Below are 24,028 nucleotides of genomic sequence, written 5' to 3' on the forward strand. Positions count from 1 at the left end.
TTTTTTTTTACACATACACCCCTCCTGCCTTCTTAGGAGCTTTACTGTGGCGCTGGAAAGCTGAAACAGATATTCTGAGAAGCTTTACAACTTACATTTTTCTCTAAACAACATTAGATATTAGTTTAGCAAATACACAAACTGGCGATCAACTCATTCCAAATAGTCCCTTTTTGTAATGATTTATGGTGATGGTGACCTCTGTGTCTAACCCATGTGTTCAACTTAACCAAGTAGGCCCTGGGGAAGCATCATGGGGCTTTCCTATTTGTTGTTTCTTCTGTTGCCTATTTTCTATTAAATATATCTTTTCCATACAATATGTTCTCATCCTTGTTTCCCTTCCCTCATCTCCCCCAGTTCCCCCTTACCTCCCACCTATCCAACTCCATACCTTTCTTCTCTCTCCCTTTAGAAAACAAACAGTCAAATTTTAAAAATAAGCATACCAGAAGAGAACAAGGAGAAGAAAAAGGAAAGAAACACATACACATGCAGAGAGTATAAGCATGCACATGCAAAAACCAACCAAACAAACAAACCTTTAAATTAAGACATAAAGCAGAGGATATACTGTAGTTCAGTACACCAAGGAAGCTTTCAAATAGCTATACTCTGAATCCAAAGAAAAGGATCTTCTGCGAAATTTGCAGATACATGCTGGGAATCTGATAGAGGCACTCTGGCTAACCTGGGGAACTCAGCATATTATGAACTGATGGAGAGCTATTTAATCTGAAGAAGATGATCGAGTGCATTATATATCATGTATAAATGTTATAAAACACAAAAACACATAAGTGGAATGAAAAATTTTTAAGCTGAAAACAAACAATATCATGTGAAAACATGGGGGGGGGTCACTGGAGCCTGTGAGAGCTCCATAAACCAGTTCATAAACCAGAGGTGGTGGGTGAACTTTGTTCAGCGCTGTCTTTGTAAACCAATCAATGACAAACCCAATGCAGATGTGATCATTTTTTACTTGGGCATGTAAGTAGTGATTTTGACACTTGATGAATAAAACCCTCTGACAGGTCATTAAGAGGGAAGAATGATGTTAATCAGAATAAAATGATGCTCTGGACCAGGTGACAGTTCAAAGAGAGGAGTACAAAATTGAGCAGCTTTTAATAGTGAGCTTCTTGACCATTGTGTGGGAATCATTTCCAAGTACCAGCTATGGTTCACAGGCCACCTGTGAATGAAATCCTGTGGCATGAGCCAGAACTGTACCTTCTTTAGCACATTTAACAAAACCTGATGCTGTGTTCTGACAGTCACATAGACTATCTTCCAATTATTTATCCTTGGTACTGAAAATAAAATAATCTCTACAATGTTCCTTTACACAGTTCAAATTAGTTTTCCTACTGTCCGTAGAATAATTAATTTCTTCTCTGAATATACAGAATAATGTCTCAGTGTGTAGAGGGCCATGGGACTCGTGGAAATGTTTCCACATGATGCTTACACTTCAGAAAACTTCTTCCCATTCCCAGCCTTTGCAAAGGAGTTTCATCAGCTGGAGATCCAAGATCGACTACAGAGAGCCAGGCAAAGCTGGACTGCATCTGCAGTGTTCTGACACACTGCCAATTTATCCTGTGATTCTCTCTCTCTCTCTCTCTCTCTCTCTCTCTCTCTCTCTCTCTCTCTCAATCTCTCTCATGTGTGTGTGTGTGTGTGTGTGTGTGTGTGTGTGTGTGTGTGTGTGTGGGTGTCCGCTTTGGAAATTGTTTCAATTCTCTAATAACATTTATAAAGTTAAGTGTTATATACATTAATGACACTGGGTTTCATTTGCCTCTTAAAAGCCAGAAATATTTCATTTTTGAATTGAGGGGTCAATTTTTTTCCTGAGTATGAAAATTATGACCTTTTGAGATGTGACATTTTAGATACATTTTTTTCTTTTATTTTAAAAAGCACTGCATATAGCTCCTGAAATTAAGTAAATATTTCATAATAACAAAAATAGTCTAGCTGCCGAGCATATTTGCAAAGTTTACTGAAACATACAAATTGTGTAAAACCAAAAAGCAACAAATAGCATGTGAACCCTTAGAGTTTAAAGGGTTTCCTAACTCAGATATAGGATGCCTGACAGGTTAAAGAGTTCAGCAAAACTGAACTCTGTGAGTTAAAACAAACAAACAAAGAACAAGAATAAAAGTTGGTGGAGAATGGAAATGAGGTGTGTCGTGGAGGAATCAGTGCAAAAGGGGGGTGTAAATGTGAACAAAACAAATTTTATAAAATTCACAAATATTTAATAAAAATAATAAAGTTGGTAACTGAGTATCTTGGAAGAAAACGGGCACTAAAGATGAAGGTCTAATTACACTTACACGTTTTCTTTTTCATTTAAGATACAGGTAATTTGAGTAAGTCTCTGAAATAAAACACATTAAAATTTGATTGGATTGATTTATTTTATGTATATTGCAATGCTGGTAATATTTAACTTAGTAATAACAAGATGATGATTTCTGGAGTCAGGAAAATGAGCAAAGCACAGCTGGCAAATATGCTGTACTTGTGTGGCTATTCTGAGTTTGCATATCAGGGAGCCTAGGAGAAGTACATTATGTTGAAACTAGAAAAACTAGAATTATACATAATTCCTCCAATGCTTTATAAAGCAAAATAATAGCTTTTACAGAAAATTACTTTGACTGTTACTGGACTCGGTAAAAATTTTCCCCCATTGTAAGCATAAAATCAATTTTCCAAACCAGGGATTATTTAGTTTATATAGTGTTCACATCTTATGGAGGTACAAAAGTTAATAAACATATCAGCTCTTGAAGGATACCACAAACAAATACTGAAGGGGAGAAGTTCTTTTAGTTAATGGCATAAACCACTTAGTTCCACATCTTTTCAGCTTCCAATTTGTACATTTTCCCAAATATGAATAAGGCACACTATTCTAGCATTATTTTAATGATTCTTGGAATGGATAAGGAGCACATGTTGTGAAGGTTATAATATACTATTTTATAAAGTCATTTTGCTATTATTTATTGAATAGACACTCTTGGAATTTGTGAAGTAGTCTCAACAGCATGAACAAGGATTTATCCTAAAGAAAAAGTGAGTTGTTTGGGATTGCTAAGAGCTGGAGATGCTGTACCAACACCACCTCTGTGAGCAAGTTATAATGCAATTTCACACGGATTTGATGAACTAATATCATTAGGATATTTGCTAGCCATCTTACATGCACTTGTAATTCAAGTCTTTACAGAAATTGGCAGAATGTGTATCATGAACAAGAAAATCTGGTGGGGAGAGCAAAGATAAAAATTTTGATGAGACCCCAAATCACAGGGATCTCCAATAATGTCCATAACTAGTCTCAATGCATGCATACATTTAGGTATTACCTGTCTAGACAGGAATGGGAGATTGTATTTAAAATTTAAGCTGAACATAAACATTTTTGGACTGGAGAGGAAGGGGGAGGGGGAATGGGAGAAGGAGGAAGGAAATGGGAGGAGCAGAGGAGGTGAAAATTTGTAATAATAATAATATAAAATAAAATAAAAAATAAACATTTTTGGAATATAAATTGAAAAAATTTCCAGCACAAATCCACTGTTTATTTAAGTTCTTATCACTGACCAATTACATATTATTTTAATGACACAAATAGAGAAGAAGTAACCCTTTTTAAATTATGTGCACAACTGGTTTAGAACTACATTAATCAGCATTGGAAATAATCATAGTATCATTAATATCATGTAAATGACAATGGGCCTATTAACTTAGGGAATTCTGAGAAATAGTGTCTGTGGCCTAGGGGGTAGAAAAAAACCCTCACTTTCCTTTCTTCAGTGCAGTAGCCTCCATCTAAACAAAATCAATTTGTACTTCCAAGGTTTCATGTTGTTACAGAGGAAAGAACTCATAAATGATGTCCCCAAGGCAGGAATGGGTCATTAGACTAATTGTGAGGAATTAATTCAAAAACAAAAGTACTCCTCTTTGAAAATTGCATACCAAAGTTTTTCATAGGAACTAAAAAAAAAGATATATCTACATAAAATAAGGTTACCTGGGAAGCATCTTTTCAATGCCTATAAAGCCATCCATTGTGGGCAGACTTGTCTGAGGAATAGGTAAGTACTTTACGTATTAGGGAACAACATTTTCATGTAATGTGGTAAATTATTGAACTGCCATCATCAGGATGTTATTAAAATATGAAAAACTTCCTGTTTGTATTAGCAGTAATATCCTGGAAACCAAGATTACTGTGCTTGAAATAATTAATGTTGAATATTTTCATAAGATTATCTAGACAACCTTCCATGTACAACAAGTCAACATTTTGTAGTTAATGCAAGAGATTAATGATGCTAGCTAGGCATTCAAAACCAAGACTGATAAAAAGCACTAATTATTATAATAGATCTATATTTTCTAATTTAGATCTATTATAATTTAAGATTATATTGTTATAATTAAGATTTTGTTTAAGATTTAAACAAAATTATATGATGTGGCTGCATTATAACCTTTGATCAAGTAGAACTAACCTGTCTTACACTGTGGTGTGCAAGAAACAATTAGATATTTTAAAATGGAACATGACTAATGTTCTGCCTTAAGAAGAAAAAAAAATAAGTTCTATTTAAAAATGGAAATATGAGCCTCTGGGTAGACAAAAAGCAGTAGATAGTTGTTATCCTATTTGGATATGAACTACTCTATGAAGTTGCTCTAGTTTTTCCAAAGGCAGACACAGAAGACTAAATGTTGGTCATTAAAACACACTATTTTGTCTCATCTCCAAAGCTCTTTACTATTCTCTCCTGCAAATTTCTCTGTGCACTATTATGCACATTAGGACTGTTTTTCACATGAAACAAGAACACAACTGACAAGGTTATAGCAAACACTGATTTGAACAAAAATGAAAAAGGTATTCTTCAAAGACTTAAATGCAAAGTGTACATATTAAAATTAAAATCTACATAACTAAATGGATACATGATATTTCCCAAATCATGTGAGTCTAGAAAGGCCATTTTATGTGAAGATACCACACTTCCCTATTTCTACCAAAGGAACAGCAATATTCAAATAAGATGTATGAGCTTTGATTTGCCTATGCAGGAAGTGATGGCCTGTTTTTATTGTAAACTGTATTTAGAATCACCATGGACACACAAGTACAGAAATATCTATTAGACTATTTCAAGAAAATAGGAAAATGAGCCCTAAATGTCAAAACAGCATATCATGAGCTGGGGTGCTCACTTGAATAAGAAAGAAATTGACCTCTGACCAGCATTCATCTCTCTCTGCTTCCTGACTAATGATACAAGATGTCCAAATACATTACAGTGCTACTCCTATGCCTTCCCTATCAGTATGGGTGTGTCACTAACACTATATTCCAAAAGAATTATTTTCTTAAATTTCCTTTGAAAGTGGAAATATTCATGTACATTTAAGTATGTGTTATGTATGTAGGAAATTTAAACCGAGGTCCTCTGAAAGGTATGTTGCCAAATGAGCCACCTCCCAGCTCCTCAGATTGCTTCTTAATCATAACAATGAGCACAGGAGCTAACAAAGAAAATTAGTTCTGGAAGTGGAGCCATTGCTCTTAACAAAAAAAAAAAGGCTTTCTGGTTCTTAGACATTTTGAATTGGTTGAGTTGAAGGGTTGAGAACTTTGAGTCAGAAAAGCCCTAACATACTGCAAACAATACTTCAAAAGTCATTTTGATGGAGATGTAGAAACCCAGATTTTGAAAAAAATGTGTAAAGTAGAACCTGAGCTCATGAAATGTCAGGAGATAACAGAACTCTGTCAGGAACGAGTCTAGAGGCCACCATGGTATTTCATGGGAAGCATCTGTCTGCACTTCTGCCTTTGTCTGGAACACTTGAGGGAGGCTGAATTCAGATTTGTTTGGGGGAGGATTTCTCAAGGCAAGTGTCATTCACATTGTGTCATTGTCACTGTCCCGTGTTCTTATCCAGGTCCATAGTGAATGTAGATTTAAGATGAGCAAAACAGTGATGAAAATGAACCTTCTAGATGAGATGGAGGGAGTTTTAAATTGTAGACAATATGGTTGTTGAGAAATCTGCTGTAATTTTATTTTATTTTATTTTTGATTTTTCGAGACAGGGTTTCTCTGTGGTTTTGGAGCCTGTCCTGGAACTAGCTCTTGTAGACCAGGCTGGTCTCGAACTCACAGAGATCCGCCTGCCTCTGCCTCCCGAGTGTGGGATTAAAGGCGTGCGCCACCACCGCCCGGCTTCTGCTGTAATTTTAAAAAGAGATCGGCATCATTAATGAGAAACCTGGCAATCTATTATGGGACAAAAAAAAGTACACTTAGGGAAATACCCTTCTCCATCATATGGAAATCCATAGAAATTATAAAGGAAAGAGACTAAACTGAGAAAGCCAATGAGTTACTTGCTTGCACACAACCACTTATGGAATCTGCACAGAGAAGTTGGTCCAAGGGAAGCTGCGACTTGGGCTAGGAAAACTTGGCAGCACCATCAATGAGATACTCCATTTAAATGTATGAGAGGTATAAGAATTAAGAGAAATTGAGGATTGTGCCAAGGATTCTGAATTCTGATGATGTCAAGATTTATGTGCCAGAATCAAATTCTCTCCAAGTAGGTCCTGAAAGGGCAATGTGTATATCTAAGTAGTTAAAGCCTATGTTGCAATAGAGAATTAAGGTTGTTGTAAATGCTATAATATTGGGATATCAACTATGAAAGTTTCATACATTGAGTAAAGTAAGCAGCAATATATATGGATAACTGGTTCTACATAAGCCTTTTGGAGCCTAAATGCTCCAACCAGGAACCACAGATACCTGACATTTTACTTCAAGACTTGTTTGTTCTTTTGGCTAAGTTTTGTTTCTGTTTTATTGCCCTACTATTCTCTATTCTTCTGTTTTGAAGCAGGAATAAATATTCTGTGACATTGTATATTGGAAATTTGTAAGTTGATTTTTGATGATCATAGTTCATAGTTTGAATATTACCTAAGTCTTAGAAGAGAAAACAGCTTCACTTTTAAAAAGTTGTAAAAAATTTTTCAAAGTTATAGACTTCTAAAAATAGACACAATTAATTTTGCTTTATGTGGTGTTCATGAATTATAAAGAAAATTAGTGGACTGGTATGACTTAACCTTGATATGTTTGGGTAAAGGTTATTATTGATTGACAATTTGGTAGGATCTAGGATCATGTAGTTAATTAGCTTCTCTCATGTTTTTAAAGAAGTTTTATAGATTTTGCTAGTTTACGCAGAATGACATATCCCAATATTGGTGACACTATTCCCTGTTCTGGATCCTGAACTAAATACAAAAGAGAATGTGATCTGAACATTGAGAATTCATCACTCTCTGCTTCCAAATATGCAATGTGGTCATCTGCCTCTTGCTTCTGCCACTATTCTGCACCCATCAGGAGGGAATATGTCCTAAAACTGTAAAACAAAGTGAATCTTTCCTTAAGCTGCTTTCCCCATATTTTCTAATAGCAAGAGAAGTGACTAATGGAGACGTTATAAAAAAAATCTGAAAAGTTCACAGAGAAGGTAGCCCTGAACAAGATCTGGAAAGTAATATGTCTATACAAACAGGAGAAATATATATATATATATATATATGGAATCATTTAAAGCTCTGTGTGAATTGGAAAGCTACTCTGGGGAGGAAATAAAAAACAATGCAGTGATAATAGACAATGCATCCTAGTGAAACACTGACCAGGAAAGGAGGTGCGCATTTCACAGGAGGTTTAGTTCCATGTAGTTAATCTTTAAGCCAATATTCTATTCTTTTAATTCTTATTCATGTTAAGGAAAACAAAACAAGCTCTGCCATGTCAAGAGGAAAAACCAGGTCCACAATGAGCCCTTTCATATCCCCAGTCTGCCTCTCCACTCTCCTCCCGTCATGCATCTCCCCTTCATCAGAACTACACAAACTTTGACGACCAAACATGAAGAAAAATTGTTCCCACTTCAAAGACCCTAAAAGGTCATTCTCTTTTTATGTACCATTTATGAGAATTGATATAAAGTCAAATATATTCAAATAAAGGTAAGGATATATTTTCAGAATAATTAAATATGACAGTGAATTGACTCACAATTTTTTTGAGCTTTTGGTGAACAAAAATTGTGTTCTCAATGTAGATATTGATTTGTTTATTTTAATAATCAGTCTACTAATACCAGGTTATTTATTTGCTTATCAGCTCTCTACAAAATTAACATTGCATATCTTCTACAAAGCTATTAATATATGGCAATATTAAAGTTATAAAACAGGAGAATTTTCTCCTTAAGGTAGGTATGTTGGCATAAATAACAAATACTGCAGACTATTCTCAGAAGATATCATAAAGGATGCTGTTTATAGCTAACATTGTGAATTATATGGAGCAGATTTTCAGCCTTGATGTTTATACAAGATTTGACTCAGCTCTTAAGAGATATAACACCAGTCATTGTCTCATCCTCTGTTGACCTCTCCAAATATATTTGAGATCATTTCCTCCAAGTGCAGCATCAGCTTTTGCTATTGATTCATTATCTTCAGCGATCTGGCAAAAAAATATTTATTAAATTTGCCCTTCTCTCAGAGCTGAGTTCTTGACACTGGGAATACAAACACCTCAAGAGAGGTATGACCTAGCATCTCAGAGATAGATAACTGCACTCTCACAATACTGCGTCTGACATGGCTTTGATGGAAACATAAAGCCAAAGTCACACTGCAGAGACCAGCTGCTGAAGGCAAACAACCTACTGCTATCACCCTAAAAGCCGTGTTTTGGAGAAAGTAGTATTTGAGTAAGCACTTGATATGTAAACTAATTTTCTGTAAGTCAATTAACATGCAGGCAGAGTAAATTCTTAAATTTGCTATAAAAATAAGTTTTCTTGTATTTGCTAGAAGAAAGTAATACAAATTTTCATTCCAAAGTTTGTGAGAGTGTAAAAGGGAATTTTGGGCTTCAGGGATGAGGATATAATTCAGTGGGTAAACTTCATACCATTCACAAAGTCTGTGTTAACTACTTAGTACCACATACACCAAGCATGGAGACACATGCTTACAAACCCAGCACTTATGAGGCAGATCAGACTAATATCACCTTTGTGCAAATAAGAAATACTAGTCCAGCTTGGGAATAAGGAGTGGAATGCTATCTAAGTTTTGTAAATAAGGATCCAACATCCTGCAAATGCATATTTTTTTCCTCCATGGCTATCAGTTCAATGTCACTTATCATCTCTGTGTATGTCACATTTGAATTGACCTATGTTGTTTCTTTTCTATTCCACACTAAGTGTGTACATATAAAGGGATTACAAAATTATTTCATTTATGCAATGATATTTATACCACTCTAGTTCATATCACTGAAACAAAATACTACACTGTTATAAGCATTCAGAGATGGCTAGACAAAATGGGAAACTCATGTACCCAGAATAGACTGGTACAATCTTCCAGGTTGAATTTTCTTATAGCTTCATTCTCAGATTTGTTGATTTGCTTTGGCATAGTTAATTAACATACACGGGGATATATATTACCCAAACATTGACTATGCAAATATAATTATTTTTCTGGTCCTGTGGTTCTAAGGAAACTGCATCGTATTTTCAATGATATTAACACACCAGGGTTTTCGTACTGTCTGTGCTTACTGAGATTTAAAATGCTGTTAAATATCAGATACTTATGTGCTATGTACAATTCTTCACTTGAGGTTTCTATAACTCAGTAAGTATACATACGCTAAGCAGAAATAGCACTAGAAGATATTAGACGCCTTTTTATCATTTTATAGTGCCATAAATAAATTATTGTTTTATCTTCACTAACAAATATTAGCCTTAGATTTCTGAACATACACATTTTATAAAACATTTAAACATAAAAATTTATTAATAGAAAATATAAAGCCTTTGTTTACAACATGATAAACTTTTAAAAAAATGTGTACTAGTGCATACTAAGTTACTTCCAAGGGTTACATTTGTAGGTTCATCCTTGACTTCTGGCTAATACCTACCTCATGTTTCTCATTAGGAAAATGAATTACTGTTACTTTTCTAGGATCATAACATAGCAAAATAGTACCTAGGCTTGTTTACACTCAGTGATTGGAAATGCTGTGCTGCCAACCTGCTATGTGGTGGACCCTCTAACAAGGAAGGGATGGATAAAGTTAGTCAACAAAGGGGGTTGGTATTGACAAGAGTCAGATAAGTCCAGTTGGAATTGGATCTTCAGTACCTTAAACCAGGAGTTTATAGCAATTTTTAGGGGAAACTTGACTGCAAGCTCCTCAATGGTCTTGAGCCAGAGTCATCAAGAAAGCAATGTCTGTTCCTGACCACAGAAACCACAGGAATCACTTTTTACAAAGAATCAAGCTTCAGAGTAATTTGTAGATAACATTGGAAAATATACTACAAAATGTGAAAAGTAACCCCAGGAAATTAGTTTAAAACATATCTCATTTCAAGTGAGATAATTGTATTTTAATCAAATCCCATGATTTGTTAAAATGACGACCAAATATGGACTGGGTATCATCTGAAATCACACTCTCATTAGTAATTCAAGCTTTTTTTGCATCAGAGAAAAAGAAAAGAGTTGCTTAATAATAATCTAAAGAAATCTATCAAATGAAAAATTTAACTAAAAAATATGACTTCTTTCCAAAAAGAATGGTCTCCAAAAGGCCAGTTTAAGCACTAGGGATAAATCCTGGTTCCTTGATCAGCCTAGACAAAAGAGGGAGGGCCTTTGTCCTGCATCAAAGTGATGTGTCAGACTTTGCAGACTTCCCATGGGAAGCCTTATCCTCTCTGAGAAGTAGATGGAGATTGGGGTGAGGGAAAGAATGGAAATTGGGATAGTATGTAAAATGAGAAAATGTTTTTTTAAAAAAGCAAAAAAAAAAAAAAATGACTTCTCCAGGAAGTTCTACTCAGGGTCCTCTGATGCTTTTGGCACAGTTTCTTACCCCAGCAAACAATTCATTCCTGAGCCTTTTGCACTGGATCAATTTTTCCTCAGGATCATATCTCAGGTTAGGTTTAGATTTACTCAGGTTACACTATGGGGGTCAGAGAGGCCAAATAATTTACAACATGAAAGTGAGGTATAGAATAGGGGGAATTAATTCTGAAGAACATCTGCTAAAGAGCTCAGCATCACTGCGACCTTCTCCAACTGAGGAAAATGCAAAAGCCAAACTGCTTATTTCTATAAGAAAAATGAAAAGAAAATAATGAAATAACTGCGCAGGCAGAAGCATCTGTGGTCCAATGTGCAGCATCACACCCCTTCAGTTGAAAAACGTTCTGTCCTCACATGCCTGGGAAGGCAATCTGAGAGAAGAGAAAATGTAAAAACTGTCTTTACTTTTTCACAGACAAGGGAAGGAAAACTCACAAGAACTTGCCAAAATACAATTAAGCAAATTTCATCCCAATATTTTAGAAATTTATTCTCTATTTTTCTTCTTTTCCAAACTCTGAGAGTTATGAAGTTTGCGGCTGCCTTCACTTTTCTCATCATCTCATCTTCCATTTCTTTTGCAATCTGGTATAAGCCTTAAGATTGCTGAAGTAAATGTTGGTACCTATAAAATACAGTTAAGTCTCATTTTATACCCAAAAGCATTCCAAACAGAGGGCTTATACCAAATATATAAAGAACTTCAAGGAACTAGATAGCAACAAATCAAATAATTCAGTTTTAAAAAAAAATGGGTACAGATATAAACAGAGAGTTCTCAACAGAAGAATTTGAAATAGCTGAATGACATTTAAGTATATGTTCAACATCCTTAGTCATCAGGGAAATGCAAATCAAAATGACTCTGAGGTTCCATCTTACAGTTGTCAAAATGGCTAAGATAAAACACACACACACATACACAAGCAACAGCTCATGCTGGAGAAGATGTGGAAAAGGGGGTACACTCCTCCACTGATGGTGGGAGTGAAAAGTTGTACAGCTAATTTGGAAGTCAGTGTGACAATTTCTCAGTAGACTGAGAATGAACCTACCACAGGACCCAGCTATACTACTCTTAGGCATATACTCAAAGGACGCACATTCTTACCACAAGGACACTTGCTTATCTATGTTCATAGCAGTGTTTTTGGTTAATAATAAAAAACCTAGAAACAGAATAGATGTTTTTCAACTGAGGAATGGATAAAGAAACTGTTCCACATTCATACAACGGTTATATCTTAGCTCCTTAAAACCAGAATACCAGGAAATTTGAAGGCCAAAGCATAGAACTAGGGAAAAAAATCATCCTGACTGAGGTAACTCAGACCCAGCAAGATAAACATTGTATGTACTCACTCATAACTGGACATTAGCTATAAAATAAAGAATAACTATGCTAAAATCCATAGACCCAGAGAGATTAGGTAACAAGGAGAGTTCATGGGAAGGGGGGGTTGCCTGGATCTCCTTGGGAAGGAGAAATGGAGATTTCTTAACTGCAATGAGAACTCTGAGAGTTATGAAGTATGCGGCTGCCTTCACTTTTCTCATCATCTCATCTTCCATTTCTTTTGCAATCTGGTATAAGCCTTAAGATTGCTGAAGTAAATTTTGGTACCTATAAAATACAGTTAAGTCTCATTTTATACCCAAAAGCAGGAGAAATCAGGTGGGGGGGTCATAGTGGAAGAGAAGTTGGAAATTATCGTAATGCACTGTTTCTATTACAGGCAATGATACTACTGAAAAAGATTTGGGAGTTTGGAGGATATGTTACAAATAATAGATTTAGTGAATCAATATTACTTTTTAAAGTAATTAAATGAGAAAGAATCACTAAAATATTTCATGCTAACTGTATACATATAAACAAATAACTGAAAGTCACGTGTGTTTTCATGATATTGAGTCCCATGAATGGTTCATGCAAGTTCAATAAGATGCATACATGAAATTCTCAAAACCAAGAGAATCCTGTTTCAGTATGGAAATCTTAATTCCTGTTATACCTTTCTCTAGAAGATAAACTATTGAATCCCAGGTTTATCTCAAAGTTCTTATGTAAGCAAAGATTGTCCATGGAATGAGAAAAAAATCCTAAAAAACTTCATAACATTTGAAATATGAAGGGATTCTATGCTATAAGTTTTACAGTGACTGCCAGATAGATGAAGATGCATTCTGAAACCAAACTCATACCTTTTGTGGAAATTAATCCATGAAAGGAAAAGGAGAAAAGTCTTACAATTTTTTAAGCTATTTGTCTTCTACCAACATGAAGAATAACATATCTCAGCTATAATTCCACTCAAGGAGAAAATGTTCATCCTGTCCCTTCCCTTTTCCAGTAAGAGGAACTTCCCTAACGTCATAAACTCACAGAAACAAAATCAAAGTGCTGGCACGGGTTAAAGGAGCTTCTTCATTGTTTCTGAAGTGGCCATCCAGTCTCTCAGTGCATACATAACTCTGTCCCTGTCATTTTAGGAACACTTTGTGTCATCCCATCTTACCTTTCATAACTATGCAAAAGAAATCCATTTGTATTTGTTTTCTTTGTTATTGTCCAAATCTTCAAAGCCTTGAAATCATGGCAAAGTCATCCATCTTCCCCTGAGACTCCATGATTCTTCAAATTAGCTGTCTTCTACCTCAGGCAGGGAGTCTTCTTTGGAGACTAGATTTTCTTCCTTACTTTTAGGCTCTGTTCTCCACTCCTCAGGGTTTTCCTAATGTTCATGTGGATTTCAACTATTTATAGCTGCTAGACACCATTTTGCTCACTAACTTCGGTCTCTAGCGTCGTCTCTTAAATAACTCCTTTTGTGTCCCATTGCACATCTTGATAGGCACAATATGTAGAAACTCTACTATTATGTCAGCAATGTCCTTATTAAGTATTCATATCTGCAACAAGTTTCTCTGTGCTACTTAGCCAAGTTTCTCATCATTGTGATGTCATCACATCTGCTCATCATCCTTCCAGCTAAGTTATTTCTTCGTGCCTGGATGACCACAGGAGAGCTCAACTTCTAACTCATTGTCTATTAAAGTCTACAATTACTAGTGATAGTATTTTTATGTTTTCTTTCTTGTATTATGATTAATATATTTATTTTATATAGATTCATTAATTATACCCAGCATCTACATCAAGGCACACTATATGTGCACTTACCACAGGTTGTGTTTTGAATGAAGGCCTTGATAAAACGAATCCAGTTCTCACAGTACTGCTACACAGTTACCTTATCTGTCATTAAGATACAGTGATATCATTAAGTGTTTCTGATACGTGATGAATTTAGAAAGACTAATGGTAAATTACATATTGCTAAAAGACAGAGTGTGGAACAGATCCCACAACATAGCAATATGCTATGTAAATTTATACATAATTCCTCTATTTTAGATAAAGTTTCATTTAATTTATCCTGGGAATGAAAATGGGTTCTATAAGTATATGCATATTTGTATATTAATACACACATGTGTTTAGGTGTGTATATGTCTAGAGAGACAATAAATCACAAATAGATGATGGGTAGATAAATATTATAGACAGGTGATAGATAATGAATAGATAATAGAGAAACGTGAGTATTTTCCTTCATAAAATTTCTAAAATTTCATTCCTGAATGCTTTTTTTGATTCAAGTTAATTATTTAATTTCTCTTCACATCAGCACTCAAATTAAAACACAATTTAACTTCCCTAGTAGTTGTTGTTAGAAACCCTGCCCCATGAAGCCTTAATATGCAAAGCAATGTAGCACTGCCTTAGGAAGTTCTACTACAAGGGGTCTTAATCCACTGTCAACTCATCAAGTTCTGGAAAATTATTCTAATGGCTTACAGAAAGCTGGCCATTACATTGAGAGTATTGCCAATTGCAAATATTCTTAAACTTTTAATATCAATCAGTTATATTCATTTTATATAAAAACTGATTATATTACCATAACAACCTCAAGTGAAATATTTATAGCATGTAGATTGGACAATCTAGTGTGAATAGCTAAAAAAAAAACCTGAAACTCATGTCTCCACATGGCAAGTCTTCCTTAGCCTGTAATCTTGGAGTACAATCAACACATGATACTTCATGCTTGTGAGAAGACTTCTCTTCAAGGACTTTTTGGTGCTACAAAACACTCTGAAAGCACAAAGGTACCCTCAATCAGCAGGGCTGAGCCAACAAGAGCCTCAGGCTGAGATTTCACATATGTAGACAGAAAGCCCTGATAAACTGGTCTGCATATTTTTAAAATAAGATGTCATAAATAAATATGAGTTGCATCTACATTTATAGGAAAGTCATATCATGTAAAGGCTTTAAAATATGCTGCCTCTAAATCAATTCACTTCTCTAATGAAGAGATTTTGTTAACATTTAATGGTAGGTGTCTAATGAACATCTGTGGAATAATGACTTAAAAGAATGAGTTGACAGTTTTTAATACAGGATCATAAACTAAATATGTGGTACAAAGTCTCCCTTTTGTAATTGAGAGTCATTCTCCCCACCACAGATGGTAGTTCAATATTTTATAAATATTCAAGATACAAAACATAATCTATGCCTTCATATTTAGAGTCACTTCAGTTTTATCAAAAATTTAAAATAGAGATTGCAAGAATATAAGTCTTGATAATCATGAAATACTTTAAGTAAGCGATTTTACATATCATCTGCCATTTAACATCATAAAACAAATTTCTATGTAAATTCTCCATGTTGATACCAATGTCTTATTCTAACAGTTCAGATAAAATTTAAAATGTTTTATTGTCCCACTGCAACACATGAAAGCTCATTAAATTATAAAGCTCAAAATTTGGCCAAGAAGTTAGAGAGCAAAATAATGGTGCATCTAGTGTTACTGTATTCCATTAGCATTGCCATTGTTTAGATGTCAATGAACTCATATAGGTTAAATAAAGTTTTGAATCCAAGGTATTTTACAAACATAACCACCTAGTTTTTAAGAAGCATCAAAATCAGTTTTTGATTATGTGTGTATTTTTAAAAAAATTTACCTGTACCCTACAAGTTATGCACAGTTTAAACTACAAAGACTCCTACAAAAAAAACATATTAAATTCTAAGGTTTATTCCTCCTTCAAAGTTCTCTCATTCAGACGTTCTTGATGTCTCAAATTTCAGTAGTGCTCATTGTCTTCTCTTGGAAATAACAGAACTCAAAAGTTTCAAAAAAAGTAGTTGTCAGTTCCAAGAGTATATGATGTTCTAGAGTGGATTCAAACAAGGAATGAAGACAAACAACATGATACTAGTTTTGATCAGAAGGAAATGACTAAACATGCATGGAGCCTGCTCCATGCATAGGTGTACCCTTATTTAATCATCTCTATCATTTGGCATTTCTTAATGTTGCTGAACTTCATTTTTCTAATTCTTAGGAAAGTAGAAGTCCTTGTATAATATTTAACATAATTTATATTCAACAATTATCTATAAGCCTGTTGTAAGCCAGGTTATATTGTGAATGAACAGGTAGATTTCAATGAAGGACATGGCTCTGGCAGACCTTACTCATCTCTCCCATTACCTCTGTCTTCCTAAAAGCCCTTAGCTTACATTACTAAAGTTAGCCACCAAGGTCTATTCTTTTATATTACCATTTCCTCACCCTGAGGCTCACTACCAAGGTCCAGCAAACAAAGTAATCAGAAGCCCTTTTAGGATCACCTAACTCACATGCCCAATTAAACCAAACACAGGATTTCCCAGTTTACTTTTATAAAAAGTTGCCTATGTGCTGAGTCTGTTTCCTCACTAGCCAGAGGCATTCCTTTGTCCCTCCAGGACAAATAGCCCTGTCCCCTTTCCCTTGTCTCCTTCCCCTTGTCACTAGTCCCCTCTTGCCTTTACCATCATGACCTAGTGCATTCTAACACAGACCTCCCCCACTTTTTTTTCTGAAAAATTACACCTGCAAGGTCATTTGCGCCTGTTTTCTGCTTGAATCAGAAAGCAGCCATTTTAACTTTATTCCCTGCTTAACAAAGGATCTTAATATGAAAGCAGGTGTTTGTGTGTGGTTTGTACCTAACCTGAGGTCCAGGAAGGAGCCCCTGTTGTGCAGGGACTCCCCCTCAGCGATCATGCTTTAAATTTATATTTGGCAATAGGAAGAGCAAAAATATGTCAATTGTGAATTTCCTCTTCAATACTTTTTCATCTACTTTTTTTTGACAATTTATAAACCTTTCCTTGTGCCTTGCAATTACATACTGAATTGGTGCTGCAATCAAGATGGAAAATGTCACTAATGCAGATTTCAGCGCATTGTGTAACAATTCCCTGTGAGATTCCAGTCCTGTAGGAAGCTCCTTAAGCAGGAAGGTAAATGATTAAAAATAACTTCAGGAAGTCCCTGGAATTGACCAGATTACTTAGGCCTCCTCCCTGCCAGACCAAACACTAATAGCTGACAGTCCCCTCAGATAGAAGGCTGCTGAGCTGCACAGAAGACTCTCAGACTTGCAAGCAAAGCTGCAAAAACAGACTCCTAGACCAGGCCAGTGTCCAGGAAAAGTTTAGACCTACTGACTGTCTTGGAAAGGACTCTCTTCAACCTCTGAAACAGACTGCACAGGCTGTGCAATGGGCTCCAGGTTTTCCATCTTTTATGAGCTGTCACCTATGCCAGGATGGGTCTTGGTGATGCAGTTGTCATTTCCTTGAGTTATTTCTGCTCATCACACATATTCCCAAAAGAAACCCCAATAAAACTCATTGGCACATGGGGAAAAAAAAGCTTAAAATAAAACAAAAACAAAAGCACAAAATAAAACAACAAAAATAATGTGTGTGCATATATAAATACATACATACATACATACATACACACATATACCCACATGTATATTTCTAAGTACAACCAGCTCAGTTTGTACAATATTACTAGTATGGCTGGTACCAGAAGACACCATGCAAGTTTCCAAAGTAGGGAAGCACATTGCATACTGACAGCTCACACTCCTTCCCTCCTTGCTACCAATTTCTCCCCTTTTTCTCGTTTCTTATAATTCTTTGATCATATAATTACATTTGCTGATTAATAACGTAGTACATGGACATATACCCACATTCATTAGCATAATTTTAAATATAGCAGCTTGTTCTTTTAGCATATCCACAACATGGTCACATGGAGAAATAAATATTATTGAAAACAGGATAAAGCCATATTCCTAGTCGTACATGCTCTGTTCTTCTTCTTCCAGGCCATTCTCCCCATGACCTATCTCAGGACATTTTAGAGGAAACATCTCATCATTTAATTTCATCTCTAAAGTATTATATTCCAGCAAAGTACACTCCTATAATCCTACAAATAGGAAGGCAGAGGTGGGAGGATTTCTGGGAGTTAAGAATCAGCTTGGTCTACATAGTAAGTGCCAGACCAGTCACACACAGAGAAAGACGGTATCTCAAATGGTAAAGATAGTAACAATAATAAACCTTTGATGCATAGACTAGGATTCTTGTTTGCTCCAAAGCTGAGTTTACTTGTCTGTTTTAATAATATGGAGCTGAAATACTGCTGGTTTACATAGATGCAGGAATGAAGGAGAAAATGGTATTCTATACTAAGTTAGGTTATACTACACAGGCAGCTCTTTTAGGTTGGACAGATTTTTATTAACTGCATCAGAGAGCAGATGAAGAGTGACCCTTTTCTTAAACAAATAGCTTATAAGGGGAGTGGGGAACTGTCATATCTGAAAGTAAGAAAAATAATCAGGTAACAGGGCAGTGTATCAGGAGTCTGCTCTATGTAAGAATTTTTTATGTGTGTGCTTGACCTAAAATAAAGTTTTATCAAAGAGATATTAGATGATGTATATGTTTTAGTATATTCTGAAAAGGTTTCTGCAGCCTAGTATTAAGTCTTTGTTGACACAGTAATCCAAATCAATCCATATTAAAAATAAAACACCAAATTTAATGAGCAAAGCAACTCCTGGGTGATTCTCAGGGGAAGAAAGTGGGAGAGAAATTACCTGGCAGATCTAGTTCAAATATCCTATAGGCATGATCTTAAGGAGCTCTGGGGGAATCAGCCATCGCTTGGCTGGTTTTCTAAGAAGGGTGGGTTTGGAATGGGAGGGTGAGACCGAAATGGAGATTCGGAACATTGTAAACTTTCTGGGTATTGGTTCATTTCTCTCTGCTTTCGGTTGGCATAGAATGATGCAGGAAGTTTGAGAGTAAGGACTCCTTGGACTCACACTCAGAGGGAGGTATGGATGAAGAAGCATTATTTAACTTCCACCCTAGCGACCTCGGGGATATGTTTCTTGAGGAGATGAAGAAGGCAAGTTGCTAAGAAAATACAGATTATTAACACTGGCCCTATAAAGAGGGCTAGCTGTGGGAAGACTGGAGATTGTCAGAGAGACTAAAATGGAGATGTGCCCTGGTTGTACAAAAGAGACAAGGATGATTGAGTCAGAAGAAAGAGCAAACATGCCCTTGAGCCTGGAGAGGTGATATCAGCACTGATGTCGCAGGAGCTTGGGGGAATGGCATACCAAATCGGGGGATGATGTGTTCAGAAAGTCGCTGGACCATCACATCTGCTGTTCGACTGGAGGTAAAGAGTGCCTCCATCTATCCTGTAAAGGTGTCAACAAGAGTTAAGAAATAACAGAACTTTTTATATCCTCTGAACTCTGAAATGTCTTGAAGAAGAGCATGAGACAAAGAATTTGAAGTCTTTTACTACATAGAAAGATTCTGTTGTATAAAGAGATTAAATGGTCAGCTATTCAGTTGAAAAGAAAACACTACAATGTACGCAGCAATAAATGTGGGGATCACAGAGCATAACATGCAGAACCTAAAGCTTCTCACATTTATGGAGATTGAAGAAAATATAGCACAGTGCTGAACCTCTGAATTTTGCAGTTTGAATGAGTTTTCCCATTAGTACAGTATGATGAGTCAGGCGTAGGAAAATTTCCAGGTAACTTTTTCTTCTCATTGTGCATGCCAAAATCTGGAAGCAAGCTTTAAAAATATCCACCCAAAGTTTGGAAATTCAACCTGAATTCACTACACCTATTTTTTGAAACGTTATGCTAATTCCATTCTTCTCTTAGACATGACCTTGAACGTGGAGAAAGCACCTGCTCTAAGAAGAATTGTCTTGCCTAGGAGGAGAATGCTATGATATTCGGAGGCAGCAATCCACTGGGATGGAGAAAACAAAGCCATTTCTTTCTTCACTATGTGCCCCAAAGTCCCAGCAACTGTTCTCATTTCTTCTGCCTTACATATTTAAATTACTGTTTGCACTTGTCCTAGCTAACACAACATATTGAGAAAATGTTTAATTTTCTCAGTGGTTAAGGGTCAAGCAGAAATCCAGATTAAATATGCACCTGCTACCAAAGGCCTACTGTTCAGGTAGGTGATTTTAACTAAGGTAGCAGCACATGCCAGTTCAAGGCAATGCATGTCATTTCCCAAATGTACTAAGCTCAGAGATCTTTTGAAGTATGAGAAATGGGATATACTTAGGAGGTCCCATAAAATGTTACTTGTGAAATATTTTTAAATCTAGATCTCAGGGCATACTTTCTGCACCCTTGACTCATAAACAAACCCCGTCACCACCTGTGAGAATGTGGTATGTTTGAATAAAGAAGGCATATTACTCACATCTAGTAAAATTGTATTGAAGTTCCTACCATCCATGAGTTCAACTACACATAATTTTTCTAATTAAATAGTATACATGTGACACTAGAGATTAAGGTAACATATGTAGTGTCTGATTTATGAAAGACAATAGAAAATTGGCAAGATAATATTACCTGGTAATACAGTGTGCTCTCTATGAAAAGACAGTCTACTGCTGTGGTTTTCGTTCAAGTTAAAAAAAAAAAACAGTCTTGAGTTATCTTTTCTACCTATCTCCCTAACTATAAAACATCAGTATTTTGATATGCCATCATTAAAAGGAAAAGTGAGTAGATTCTAATGATGAAGTGATACGTGTATGAATTTTTAAATTCTCTGGCTGAGAGGCACAGAAGACAAAGGGAAGTCTTCATGTGGTACACAGACAAAGAATAAAGTAGAGTCTCTGCACAGCATGTGAACACTGACATCAAAACGCTGGGAAATAAAATTTTGTATATGTCATTTCCTCAAATAAAGAAATCATAAATCTGAGTACTGAGCAATATTGCCCTTTCATAGCTATTTAGGGGTGCTAATTTTTTATTAAACAACATTTAGATTTCAAAATTATGGAAAAATTAACTTTAGATAAACCTCAAAGATTTCAATACAAATAATTATAAAAATAAGTCAATGCCGTGCCATGAATCCTCCTGAGATTTTCAGATATAATTTCTGAAAACTAAAATCCTGCAAACAATGAATTAAAAACTGATAACAATTAATTTCAAAATATGCAACATCAGCCAAACAGTCAGTTTGTGTTTTTTTCATATTTATAGTGTAAATGCCATTAAAAATTACCATTTAAAGCTACCATGGATTGGCAGAAAATACAATGTTAGAACAGGGTTTGTGATCAGGGATGACAACATTGCTAAAAGACCCTTAATTATTGCAGGAAATGAAAATAGTAAACATTTCTCTTTTGAAACAACTGAAGGGAGTGATCGATTGGTTTTCCTGGTTATCTTTTACGATAAAGCCTCACAGAGAAGTGCAATACCACTTATTTTTGAAAGCCAACATTTCTTGTTTCACCTCATTTTTTTCCAGTGATGTGATCTTGTTCTCATAATGTTAGTAAAAAGTATTACTTTTTGTTCAATTCACGTAATAAGAGCATCGCTCCCAAGATAGTACTCTTAATTTTTCCAGCACTGATGGATGTATAAAATTCATGTCCAGTTTTTGAGGAGTCAACTTAACTGTCCTCTGATACTCCTTGAGGTTATGTGAACAAGCATGCTTGTTCAGAAAACTGCTTTGAAATGGAGTATTTGATGGAATTCATCAAACAGATGCACGATAACTAGAAAGGCACATTGTGGTAAGCTGATAGGCTTATTCAAGGGAGAATAATGTGAGGCAATTCCAAACTTAGATGAAATTTTGGGACAAAACTTTTCCACAGACTGGTGCTCTCTATACAAAAACACTTATTTATGTTGAGGCATGTCATATGCCACAGAGGTGTATAATGGACCTCATTATTCTCCAGACAGCACTCAGCTATGCTGCTTATCATCAGTGTGACCACAGGCAATTTCCTGACCTGCAAAATGGAGATTATAATGATCTTTGTGCTGGGTTTTGAGAGGAATGGAAAAACATAGCATTGTTTGGGCCCTGTAGAAACACTCACAATATTACACTATAGGTCTTAATCTACTGCCTGCTCTCTCATTCCAGAATGTTTATTATTTTTTCCTAATTTCTGACATAATAACTAGCATATTTTCTTATTCTGTAAACCTTTATTTAAGGAATGACCTCCAAGAAGAGTAAACCTAAGATGACACAGTATGGTTGTGTATGGTGAAATGATTTGTATGAACATAATTCACAACATTCCTAATATATATGGGTGCTAATAGAGTTCAGGGACCCGAGGAACAATACGGTGGTGGGGAGTCTATTGGCTGATGTGTACATAGTATTAACAAAGCAATAAAAGTGCTAATTATAATAGTATTAAAGTATGAATACAAAACAATTAAAACTCCAATAGGTGTGCTGCATGCAACAATGAGTATCTGAAGAATGGAGTCTGCAAACACTATCAAGTCATTACATTATTGTTGATGATGTCAGTAATTAGTATATATCTCATCTGAGCATTTCCCCCATAATTTCACCTTTATTTTCTTAGCACCTCTATAGGCATAAATCTCTATTTTCTAAGCAATTCATCAAAAGTACAGAAAAACTGGTTTCTTGTTCTTTACGGCTATATATTCCATGACAATGAGAAAGTGAAGCATGTGTTCAGGGCTTCTATGTTTTAATTGTTACATATTGATGCTGCTTCATATTTAACAAGGAAAAATGAGGTACACAAGGAAACTATAGCAAGGAGTTCTAGTTCACGTGATTTTAATCTTAGAATCAATGTCATTACACAGCTATGTCCTTTCTTAATCTTCCCCCTCTCTCTCCTTTCCTCTGCTTTTCTCTCTTCTCTCACCCACTCAGTCTCTCTCTTTGTCTCTGTCTCTCTGTCTCTTTCTCCCTCTCTCTGTTTTATTCTCAGTATCTATGTTTGTAATATACACAAATGTGTCACGAGATTGATATTAAAATGAACACAAATATATTTTAGGTAGGACCATCTGTGAAGATGTTCAATTTTGAGTTAAAATAAAGTTATTTCTACCGTTTCTATTTTTCTCATATTTTACAAATCAGATTTAGTTTGTTTCATTTAGTATTATTTGTTCTAGATGACCCAGGAAGACAAACTGATCAGGTCCTCATACTGTTTAGCAGGGTGAGGGACTTTAAATTAGCTTTTCACAATACTTACAGGTCTCATTCATCTCATTCTTTACACTGATGGAAACAGTTTTCTCATTTAATAATGTGTTATTTTATTTTTATCTATTATTGGAAAGTGTTTATACTCATTCATTCTATTGATAGTAAGCATGTCTATTCAAGCAAAATCTTTTATTATATCAGCTAGTATATCCACGTGAACTATTCCTCAGATCCATGAATTATATAGTCTCCCATACAAATGAGAAATGTGAACTTGTCTATTATATAAAACTAAAATTACTGTATATCAATAATTATATCTAGATAAGAAAAAATCTTGATAAAGAGAATATATGCTGCCTCACACTCCTTGAAGGTCATACTTTTAACCTATCTTATTTTTAATTGCAACATAGCTTCTTCACTTTCTAGACAATTTTTTATTGAAAGATCAAGAAATTTATCTTTCTAGGATATTCCAGCAA

At 35.3% G+C, this 24,028-nt stretch overlaps 1 protein-coding gene across 5 annotated transcripts in view; it reads right to left on the reverse strand.

The window, feature by feature from the left end:
• The window catches only part of Grid2 (glutamate ionotropic receptor delta type subunit 2), a 1,369,063-nt gene that overhangs the window by 1,126,512 nt on the left and 218,523 nt on the right, over positions 1 to 24,028 (reverse strand). The gene's annotated exons all lie outside the window — the stretch shown is intronic.

This window comes from Microtus pennsylvanicus, chromosome 8, assembly GCF_037038515.1.
Source record: "Microtus pennsylvanicus isolate mMicPen1 chromosome 8, mMicPen1.hap1, whole genome shotgun sequence".
NCBI lineage: Eukaryota > Metazoa > Chordata > Mammalia > Rodentia > Cricetidae > Microtus > Microtus pennsylvanicus.